The sequence below is a fragment of the Onychostruthus taczanowskii genome, unplaced genomic scaffold (genome assembly GCF_017590055.1).
Source record: "Onychostruthus taczanowskii isolate IOZ18803 unplaced genomic scaffold, ASM1759005v1 scaffold2, whole genome shotgun sequence".
Taxonomy (NCBI): Eukaryota; Metazoa; Chordata; class Aves; order Passeriformes; family Passeridae; genus Onychostruthus; species Onychostruthus taczanowskii.
Window position 1 is genome coordinate 18752451 of NW_024499239.1, and position 10500 is coordinate 18762950.

The 10500-nt window shown below is 40.6% G+C and overlaps 1 long non-coding RNA gene across 2 annotated transcripts in view; it reads right to left on the bottom strand.

Moving 5' to 3' along the window:
* LOC121335192 overlaps positions 1 to 10500 on the bottom strand; it is a 39820-nt gene extending 29320 nt beyond the window's left edge. The window contains exons 1-2 of one of the 2 annotated variants that reach the window (XR_005952527.1): positions 9170 to 10500; positions 2794 to 3661 (exon numbers count right to left, since the gene is read on the bottom strand). This is a non-coding gene — a long non-coding RNA (uncharacterized LOC121335192). Of the gene's footprint in view, positions 1 to 2793; positions 3662 to 9169 lie in introns of those variants that run through there. The other variant, XR_005952528.1, reaches the window with a different exon arrangement.

The window sequence follows — 10500 nt, forward strand, 5'->3', positions numbered from 1 at the left end:
TCTGCACGGATGGGAGTTTGTAACCGAGTATTTTCAGGCTGCATATTTACAGAAACAGCTCTGCCCTGATGCGAAGTAACCACGGAGAGCTGTGACAGGGTTCACAGTCCAGCAGCACTGAGAGGAGATACTGGAACGTGCTGCTGTGCAGAAGAACTCAGCAGTAGCCAGTACAGATGTGTGTCTGGGGGGGCTGGCAGCGTGGGGAGGCGCGATTAGCGGGGCCCGGCAGGGACGGGGTTATCACCGCGGGGACTCCTGCCAGGTCACGGGGCAGCATTTCCCCGCAGAGCACAAGCTGCAGGAGTTTAGCCATAATAAACCAGGATAAAGCGTGTTTTCGTCAGCACGGAAAGGACGCAGCCCAGCGCTGCAAAAACAGCTGTGAAAACTGGCGGTGTTTTGTAGTCTGATTTTATCAGCTTCAACATTTTAGATACTGAATTCTTCATAGAGCATTTGAACAGGAATCAGGGGCCATGAGTAGAAATTTAAGGTCTGATTGGGGTGAAAATATTTGCAAGGGAATATGGTGTTTGGGATTTTGTTTATGCAAAATCTGGTACAAACAGAAGGAATTGAAGGGGCAAAAAGGAACTAAACTTTTTTATCAGACACATTTTCCCACAGGACGATCAGTGAAGCACAGACACTTGTTTCAGTATGTGCAATATCCAGTTTAGGGAAGTGTGTGAATATCACAGGGGGAGTTCCAGAATTAAATGTCAGGATCTCTCAGACCTGGATTCTGCACAGAGAAACCAAAAGGAAAACCTCAGGCACTGCTGGCACTTCCAAGATTGCATCAATAACTGTGTTGCTTCACTCATCGCATGCTTGCTGCAGGGTGGTATTTTTGTCACAGTTATAATGCTGCAGCACAGTGATAACTCACTGGGAAACTGCGTGGGGCTTCACTGTATGGTTTCCTCTGTGCTTGGGCTGATCTTTCAGCTTGAGCCCTACCAAGTGCCATGGTAGGACTCTGGGTAGCTCTGTTTCAGACTATGTCAATGTCCTTTTTTTTTTTTTTTTAGTTATAAAAGGGTTTCCTCATTTAATCCTTAATTCCTGCTCAAATTTAGAGATTTGTCAACAGATAAAAAAGTTTCATGTGGGCACCTAGATGTTTGATCCAGCTCTGTGTCTATTGCTAGATGACTTGGGCATTACTCATATACTCTTGTACAGCTCAGAGAGCTTGTGCTCGCAGTCCTTGCAGGGCTGGGGCCATACTTCATGAGTTAAGAACAGCTCTCCATGCTCAGCCATGTTTGGCCTTGGCATGTTGCATTTGACAAGGCCAGCTGTACTCGTCAGGGTCTGGGCGTCTAATCAAGCAGAAAGAGCAAGCAGCTATCTCTGGCGGCCTCCCCCATTCCCCAGCAGAACACATTTTTCCAGGGCCACTGATACTCTTGCAGCAAGTATCACAGACTTTACAGTTTTACAGATTTATGACTGGTGCCCTCAGGAGCTACTGCAGTGTTCCTACTTAATTTGATAGTAATAGTTACAGTAGCACAAACTGATAACATTTACAGAAGATCTTTCTGTAAATTACTTGTACTTACAGAAAAAAAAATCCATTAATATTTCCTTTTTTTCCCAACTTTCCATTCTGTCAATATGTGTGCTCCTGCATTTGTATAAAAATATCCTCAAGACACTCATGCCCAAGCATCACTGAAACATGCACAAAAACATATATAAATTTACAAGAGAAATACAGTATGGGAATTAAAGAAAAGAAATACACTCAATATAGTCTGTCAGAGAAATGCACTGAAGAAATACCTGTTTTAAATTGCCCATTCAGCCCACACACAGTCCAACAACTACACTGTGCAGTGGGAAGGTCCCCTCCACTACTTTCAGTTGAAGTACACAAAGCTCAATTTAGCAATTAGATAAAAAGGTTCAGCTAGTTTCTGATTTCCACATGTTCGAGCACATGACTCAATTAGCAGAAACATTTTGTGGATTAGCTTTTGCAAACCCTGCTAGAGGGGCCTCGTGTTCTGAGCCTTGCTGGAACTGCCCACGGATGAGCTAAGGCACAGGTGAAACCTGCACAGCCCCGTGCCGCTCGCTGGAAACACTCTGCTTGTGGGGGTAGGGTCTTTCTATTAACTCCAAATGCTTTCAACATCTCAAAATTGTTTGTTTGATAGAGGGCAGTAAAGAAAGGTGAGAAAGCTGTCCCTTTGACCCATAGTGCAGTGCTCTGCAGCAGCACGCAGTAGCCTCGGGTGGTTTTTATGCCCAGGATTAAAGGGATTGGGAACGAAGCTGAAGCAGTGTGCTGAATCAAGGGTCGGAAATCGCTTTGCGGGGCAATTTTTCTGGTAAGGTAAAAAACAACTATGATTTCCAAGTGCAAATAAACACCCTAATGCCCTATTTTCAGAATTTGTTTATTTAATCTCAATTTTTGTACCGTAAATGGTGCAGCTAAGACTTTGATTGGATGATCTGACAATGTTGTGTTTCAAGGCACAGAGGTTTGGCTGCAAGTGACAAAATTATCAGAAATTTTGGGACAAGTGAATGCAAATAAGTTTGTTAGACTTTGACAGCAAATGAGAGAGAAAAGAGGACATTTTCAATCAGACACATCATATTATGCCCTTTTTTCCTTATTAGGGAAAGCAGTGAAGCATTTCTGCTTATGCTGGACTTGCTTCTGGTAGTTGTGGATACAATTACTTTAAAATATGCGTTATTTTTAAAAATCTGTATCTTCCAACTATTTATTGAACTTCAATAACAACAACAGAAGAATCTCTTGGATCCTTTCTTAATCAGATGGATTTCTACCTCTGGCTTTATTTTTCTCCTTATGCTCATTTTGGCCATATGAAAAATTCAGTATTAGGGAAGGTGAAACATTTCTTTTGCTGCCAAGTCCTTCACTCATAAAAGCATCACACCATTTTTTTCCTCATCTTTGATCCTCTGTGTCTTGTTCCATTTCCTCTCCACAGTGTCCAAGCATCATAAAAGCCAAAATTCTTTTTTCCCTGGGTTTCTAATAATTATCTCTGACTTGTTTCTACAATTTTTCTTCTATTCCCTCTTAAAAAAGATTGCCAGTATTCTACAAAATGCATATTGAATAATAAAGAACTATTATAACAGGCATAGCTGTAAGCACACTCATGAATTATTATTTAAGTTTGATTGTGAAGACTTAACTTTGCTTCAGATATATACATGTATTGAGGATATCAGTAGCATCTGTTACAGACAGAAATGTCTCCAAGTATTCTGGGACAAGAGGAAAAAACCATGTCTTGATTTGCACTATAGCAGTCTCAAGAATATGACTGTGGAATCAAAGTGCTTTCTTCTTTACCCTTAACTGAAGGACAAATTCACATAGTTCATCATGCCGAGCTAATGTATTTATGGTCCAGAGCTCTCCTCACTCCCAGACTTCAGGCTTACAGTGGAATCCAAGGTATGTAATGATGATAGGAACATGATATACTTTACTGTAACCTGTGCTTCAGGCAGCTGTTAATGCCAGTCTAGCTTTCTGTAGTCTTCAGCCAAAGGAAAGCTGTCTGCAGCATACGCACAGCTCCAGTCCCCAGCACACGTCCTGTGAAGTCAATGGCATGCTGGAGTAGATGCCACAGAAGCAAACAGCCATTTGCTGAAATTCAAGTTTCATATGTTAATGTATACTTGGGATCATTTCCCTGCCTAAGAAAGAAATTCATTTCCTTCCTGCAGAATTATAATTGCAGCAGTGTCTAAAGTCTCGCACAAAGACCCAGAGACACATTCTACTAAACTTTATGGGAAAGATGGTCTGGCTCCAAAGAGATAAAAGTCAAAGGTGGCAAAAAGGTCAAAACACAGAAAGGAGAAACCAAGAACTTCAGTGGGAAGGGAAACAAAGAGAAACACTGACCTCTTCACTCTGCTGAGCAGATCAAGAACAGAAGGATTTGAACTCAGGCTGCAGGTTCCTAGCCTAGTCTTCTATTGTATGCTGCTGCTTGTGACAGTCTTGGTCAGGAGGGATATGCCTTATTCTTTCAATATTGCCCCAAATAATCTTTTCAAGTTATTTTTGCTATGCAGACCCTTACATACCCCTAGTACACTAAGTAAGTTTTCAGATGACTCTAAATTGGGAAGAGCTGTTGACTCCCTTGAAGGCAGAGAGGCCCTGCAGAGAGACCTCGAGAAATGAGAGGACTGGGAAATCACCAAACATATGAATGGAACAAGGGAAAGTTCTAGATTCTTCACCTGGGATGGGGCAACTCTGGATATATAGACAGCCTGGGGAATGAGATGCTGGAAAGCAGCACCACAGAAAGGGACCTGGGGGTCCTGGTCAACAGGAAGTTGAACAAGATTCAGCAGTGCCCTGGCAGCCAGGAAGGACATCCCTGTCCTGAGGGCATCAGGCACAGCATTGCCAGCCAGGCAAGGGAGGGAATTCTCCAGCTCTGCTCTGCACTGGAGTGGTCTCAGTTAAAGTTCTGGGGACAGTGTTGGGTGCCACAATAAAAGGAAGACATTAAACTATTAGAGAATGTCCAAAGGAGGGCAAGAAAGATGGTGAAGGGCCTTCAGGGGAAGCCATGTGAGGGGTGGCTGAGGGCACTTGGTCTGGTCAGCCTGGAGAAGAGGAGACTGTGGGGAGAGCTCACTGCAGTCTGCACTTCCTCGTGAGGGGAACAGCAGGGGCAGACACTGATCTCTGCTCCATGGTGACAGTGACAGGACCCCAGGGAATGGCCTGAAGTTGTGTCAGAGAAGGTTTAGGTTGGATATTAGGAAACAGTTCTTCACCCAGAGGGTGGTTGGGCACTGGAACAGCTCCCCAGGGAAATGGTCACAACATCAAACCTGACAGAGCTCAAGAAGCTTCTGGACAGCACTCTCAGGCACATGGTGTAACTCTTGGGGATAGTGCTATGAAGGGCCAGGAGCTGGACTGGATGATCCTTGTGTGGGATCCTTTCAATTCAGAATATGCTAGCATTTTGCAATCCTAAATTTTCAGCCCTAGTTTATGCAAGTCATGTGTTGCTTTATTAAACAGTGATCATTTTTTTGTGAGTGCAAATGCTTTCAGTGGCATTCAGGTCAACAATATCCTACTCCCTTAGTTTATGAACATGCTACACTTATGTACATGATGTAGATCAAAAATGTGCACAGTGAGCTTCTCTGCAGCATCTGTTAGTGGTTCTCGTCCTGAACTGTCAAGGAAGGGAATCAATCAATCTAGTTGCTTGTCCTTGGGCTCCTGCTCTCATTGATCTGTGAAAAAACATGATCAATTTTGAAGTTTAAACGTTCAGAAAGCTAAGTAGTGTGGAAGGATTATTTGGTTTTATTTACATACAATATTTCTTCTATGACATCCTCAGAGGATGTTTACTTTTGTGCAGCAGTATGACACTGCTTACCTGTATGTGCTCTTTTTCCCTTCTTAAAATACTTTTATACTGAACTGCTGTTGGTAAGCAGTTTTCATTTTCACATTATTGATTTTAATTTAGTAACACTAAATGATGTTTATCAGTACCTAAATGAACCTCAACTATGAAAATACCCAGGTGAAGTACTATCAAAGGCTTCATTAACCTCATCGCATATACTTACACCTTCTCCCTGTACTCTTATTTATGTGCATACATTAGTGAAAATAATGGCAACATCTATTGATTCTACTGTGGATTAGATTTTAATTATTACAGTTCATAGAATAACGACATCATTAAGTTCATGCAATGCACAACTGCTGTAGGATAACTTACCTCCTTTGCAAATTCTACAAATCCAGTTCCCTATGATGTGACTGGTTTTAATCATACTGACAAAATACAGAACTGTGTTAATAATTCAGGTGCTGAACACCAAGTACATCTTCAGTGTAGGGGTCTCAACAACTTTTTGGAGTGGAGGGGCATCAACCATACTCGGAAAGATGTGAAGCTGAGGTATGGGTGCAGCTATCACATACATCTGAATTTCTTAATTACAGAGCCAGCTATTGAGGCTGCATTTGCATGTGCACAGTGACAGGCAGGCTCTGTGGACAAGTGAAGATAAGAAGTAGGTGCAAAGTTTGCAGCTGATCGATGTGGACAGCACAGATATGCTATTTATCTTCCCAAAGCTCCTTGGAAAGGGCTCAAGGCACCTTCAAGGGCATTTCATCTTGCAAGAGAGAAAGTGAGCTCCTCTGTGGCTAAATTCCCTAGTGACCTACGAAGGATTAATCTTAGAGTGAAACAAGAAGAGCCAAAGTTGAGGAATTGATTTTTGGCTGAGAGAAGCACTCAAAAACAGTACAGATGTTGTAGTAGCTGGCAAAACTGATTTCTTGGATCTAGTGCTATACTGAGTTATGGAAAGGGTGTAGACAGGAAAGATGACAGCAAGACCACAGAGCAAAAACAGAAAGTAGAAGCTGGCTGCATGTTAAGAGGAGATGGAAAAGAAGGCAGAAACTATATTAATGTAAATTTCTTTCCATAAAATCCACTTATTTTACAAATTCTTTCAATTATCCTACAATTTCCATTAATGGTATGTATTCATTCCAGTAATAAATCCAACCCATAGTTTCTAGATACCATTATTTAATAAGATTTTGTAACTTTGCAATTTGATTACTTGCATGTCTGATTATTTCCACGTTTCTGCTAAAGTACTTGTCTGTGTGACATTCTGACGACTACATGCATCACAAAACACACTTTGTAGTAAATGTGACAGTGGGGGTTTGCTTGCCAAAGCTTTTTAAAAATTGAAAGGCAATTCCAAACCAGGACCTAACCTGCATGTGTACCATCATAAGACTACTTTAGCATCCTTCAAACTTGTTTGCAAATACCAAAATCAGCCATTTGAGCATGCTAATCAAGGCACTGATTCTGCAAATACTTACTACCAGGCTTAATCCCTTTTGAAAGCACAGGGACTGTTCATGGTCAGAAAAGCTGTGCCTGTGAGTAAACACTTGCCTCTCACAGCCCTTGAAAGCAATTGCAGCCAGTATTTTTCTTCTGGATGGACAGTGTTCTCTTTTTGGCAGTCCACAAGTATGAAATGACATATACTATAATTGTGAAAATTATACAGGACTGCCCCTAATAACAGTGTGCAGGCAGCAACTGGCTGGGTGGTGAGAGAGAAGCGCTTAGTCATCCTGCGAGAGGCAGGCAGGAAATGTCGAGATGAACTGTCGTAATTAGACACGTGTTATTAGTATTTATTAAAACACAACTAGTTACACTGGTTGTGCATATTCTGTAGGCAGACCTTGTGCAAACCCGAGTAATCTAGCCTTAGCTGTGCAATACAGAGCTTGTTTACAATAGAGAGTTGTGCTGACCTAACTACATTAGTACAGTTAAAGCTGTACATCTCCAGTTTAGGAACTGTGTAAGAATAGCTTATTTTTCCCTAGCAGAAGTAGAACCAGTGTCAGTGTAAAACACCTTCATATCAGTATAAGCACACATCATTTTAAACAGTATAATTGAAAGGGATGAAAAAATTCACATAGCTGAGATAACATAATTAATTTGGTACATGATGTATGAAGAGAGAAGACTCACTATTTCATAAATAAATGTCAATGGATGAATCTCACTCCTCTTGCATATGAGAAGGAGGAGAAGTGAAAAGAACCAGTGTTTACGATGTAACCTTTTTGTCTGAGCAACTTGTGACCTAACCAGCATTTGCAAACTCAGGGAAATGCAGTGTATTAATTTGGTGGCTGCCTGTAAAAGTACTTGAATCAGTCTAAACTGATTCTTTGCATAGGAATGAAGAGGGAATCACTATGGCTGGATGGAGTGAAGCTGCTCATTTAAGAAAACAGTAAAAGATCACAGAGGAATAAAAGTTTCTGGCAGCATATATTTTACTATAATGTTCTGGTTTCTCATCTTGAAAATATAATGGATTTTCCTTCCATTTTTTCTTCCATTTTCAGTCTTCCAGTCAGATAAAGTAATGCCTATATATGAATAAGAAAAGGCCTGTGCTGTTGCAAAAGCTGGCTAATACTCCCTGAAGATTTCTGTTTCCCAGTGATCATTGCTGAGCACCATGGAGCTGGTGGACAGATGGCAGAACCAGGCAGCTGAGAATGGGCTTCTGCCTGGGCCCCTGTCTCTGATCTGCTGTAAAACCTTTGGTAAACCACCTTCTCTCTCTGTGCCTCAGTCTTCTCTTCTACAAAATGAGAGAAAGTCAATTTGCAAAGCAATTTGAGAAGTAACAACGGCAAGCTACTTCTCTATATTAGTTGGTGGAATTCCTACTCACTTCTACACCTTCTTTTCTTGTGCAAGAGCCACCATTGCAGACAGAAGCTTCAGTTTTGCTTATTAGATAATTGACTAATTTTGGATCTAAATCTGAATTTAGATTTCAAGTAAAGATCAAAGTTTCAAATTATTGAATGTGGTTTTTTTTCAGTTTCATGTTAAATGTTATGCAAATTTTCATACAGAATATTTCAATAAAACACATTTTGTTTCTACCTATGATTATGAATAACAAAATGGAGACAATAAATATGTTTAGCAATGCTACCTCTTTTTGAAGATTCCCCTCACTATGTATTTATAGAGAATTGATCCAAACACTACCAGTAATTCCATTAGGTTGAATCACTGAGTAACCTTGTTTCTGACACTATAAGCAAATATATCACATGAAAGTAGTGAAATGAATGCATCATGCACCAAGTGGCTGCTGAGGAAGTTAGGAAAGAGAAAATAGCACACAAATATGGGATCTAACAAACTAAACAAGAATTTGGAGCCCTTTGTTCCTTGCTGTATCTTACTAGTAAACTCACAACAATTACATTGACAACAACAAAAATGTTTTGATTTGCATAATTACCTGTAATGTGGCACATCTTTTACATAAACTCTAGAATATGGAAATAAAACTATTCACATGTCAACATATTTTCAGGATGAGAAATTATATACAGTCTTATACAGTGTTAGTTTGGGTTGGAAGGGACCCTTAAAGCTTGTCTAGTCCAGTCCTCCTGCAATGAGCAGGAACATCTTACATTAGACCAGGCTGCCCAGAACCCCATCCAGCATCCACTGCCTCGCTGAGCAACATGTTCCACCTTAATCATAACAAATTTCTCACTTACAATTAGTCTGATTTTCCCTTCCTTTCATTTCAAACCAACAGGTCCATGGCTTTCTTCTGCTGAGGATCCCAAGCAGGATGCAGTACTCAGGGTGGAGTCTCACCGGAGTGGAGAGCACAGGGGCAGAATCAGCTCCCTTGACTTCTGTCACCCACACTGCTCTGGATGCAGCCCAGGGTACTTCCTAATCTCCAAGCACACACTGCCAACTCATGTCCAAATTTTCATCCACCAGCACCCCCAAGTTCTTCTCCATGGGGTTTCTCTCAATCCATTCATCCCCCAGCCTGTAATGACACCAGGCAAAGCAGATGCAGGACCTTGCACTTGACCATGTTGAACCTCATGAGATTGCCATGTGCCCACTGCCTGAGCTTGTCCAGATCCCACTTGCTTAATTGAAATTGTCTCTATATTTATTTTTTTTTTTTTTTACTGTTGTCTCTACTTTGTATATACTAGCTAAATTTATGCACATTGATCACACATTTTACATTTGAAATATTTGGTTTGGGTTTTTTTTGTTGACACAGCACAGAAAAGAATCTAAGGCATACATTTTAATACATTCTTTGTCAAATTATTGAATCTATTTCATAATGGACCACTCCTTTACTTTTTTTATTTTTTGTGGTTTTGGTAAGTGCAAGAAATTCTCTTTATATGCCATCAAATCTATGCATTATAATAAGACATTATTTTCTGCAATATAGAAACTTTGTTGGTATGAAAATTGTTCATTACACAATTCCTGGTAAATCTTTCCAATATTTAAAGGTACAATCCTGAACACTGGTGACCCACACCCCACTGGCTTTATCAATATGAATTTTTGTTGAGCTATTTGCCAGGATGCACATCATTATATTTGCTAACAGTCTTTTGGGTATCATCCCAGCATCTTCTGGTCATTCCAAATCATGTTTGCAAGAGATGGGTTTGAAGCAATTCTCCAAATTCGATGACTTCTCAGTTTAATTAAATTCAGAGGCAGGCTCTGATGTACTCACTTCTTTTACCAAGCTCTAATTCTGCCCAGATTTGTATGAAGATGGATTTGTAAACATGCATATATGGATGACAAGAGCAGTCTAGGAGCTAAACAGGTTTTCTTCCCGTCCTTTAGCTGTAAACTGTCTATTTTTCTGACTCTAAATCAGGAAACCACTTTAACCTGTGATTAAATCCCAGTGAAATCAAGACTTCAGCACACAGTTAAGGCTCAGCCTACACTTCAGTGCTTAAAGGGCCAGATTAATAACATGCATTCCTGAAAGAATATTTATCATGGCAAGCCATTATTTCCCTGTGACTGGAAAACACAGGCAATC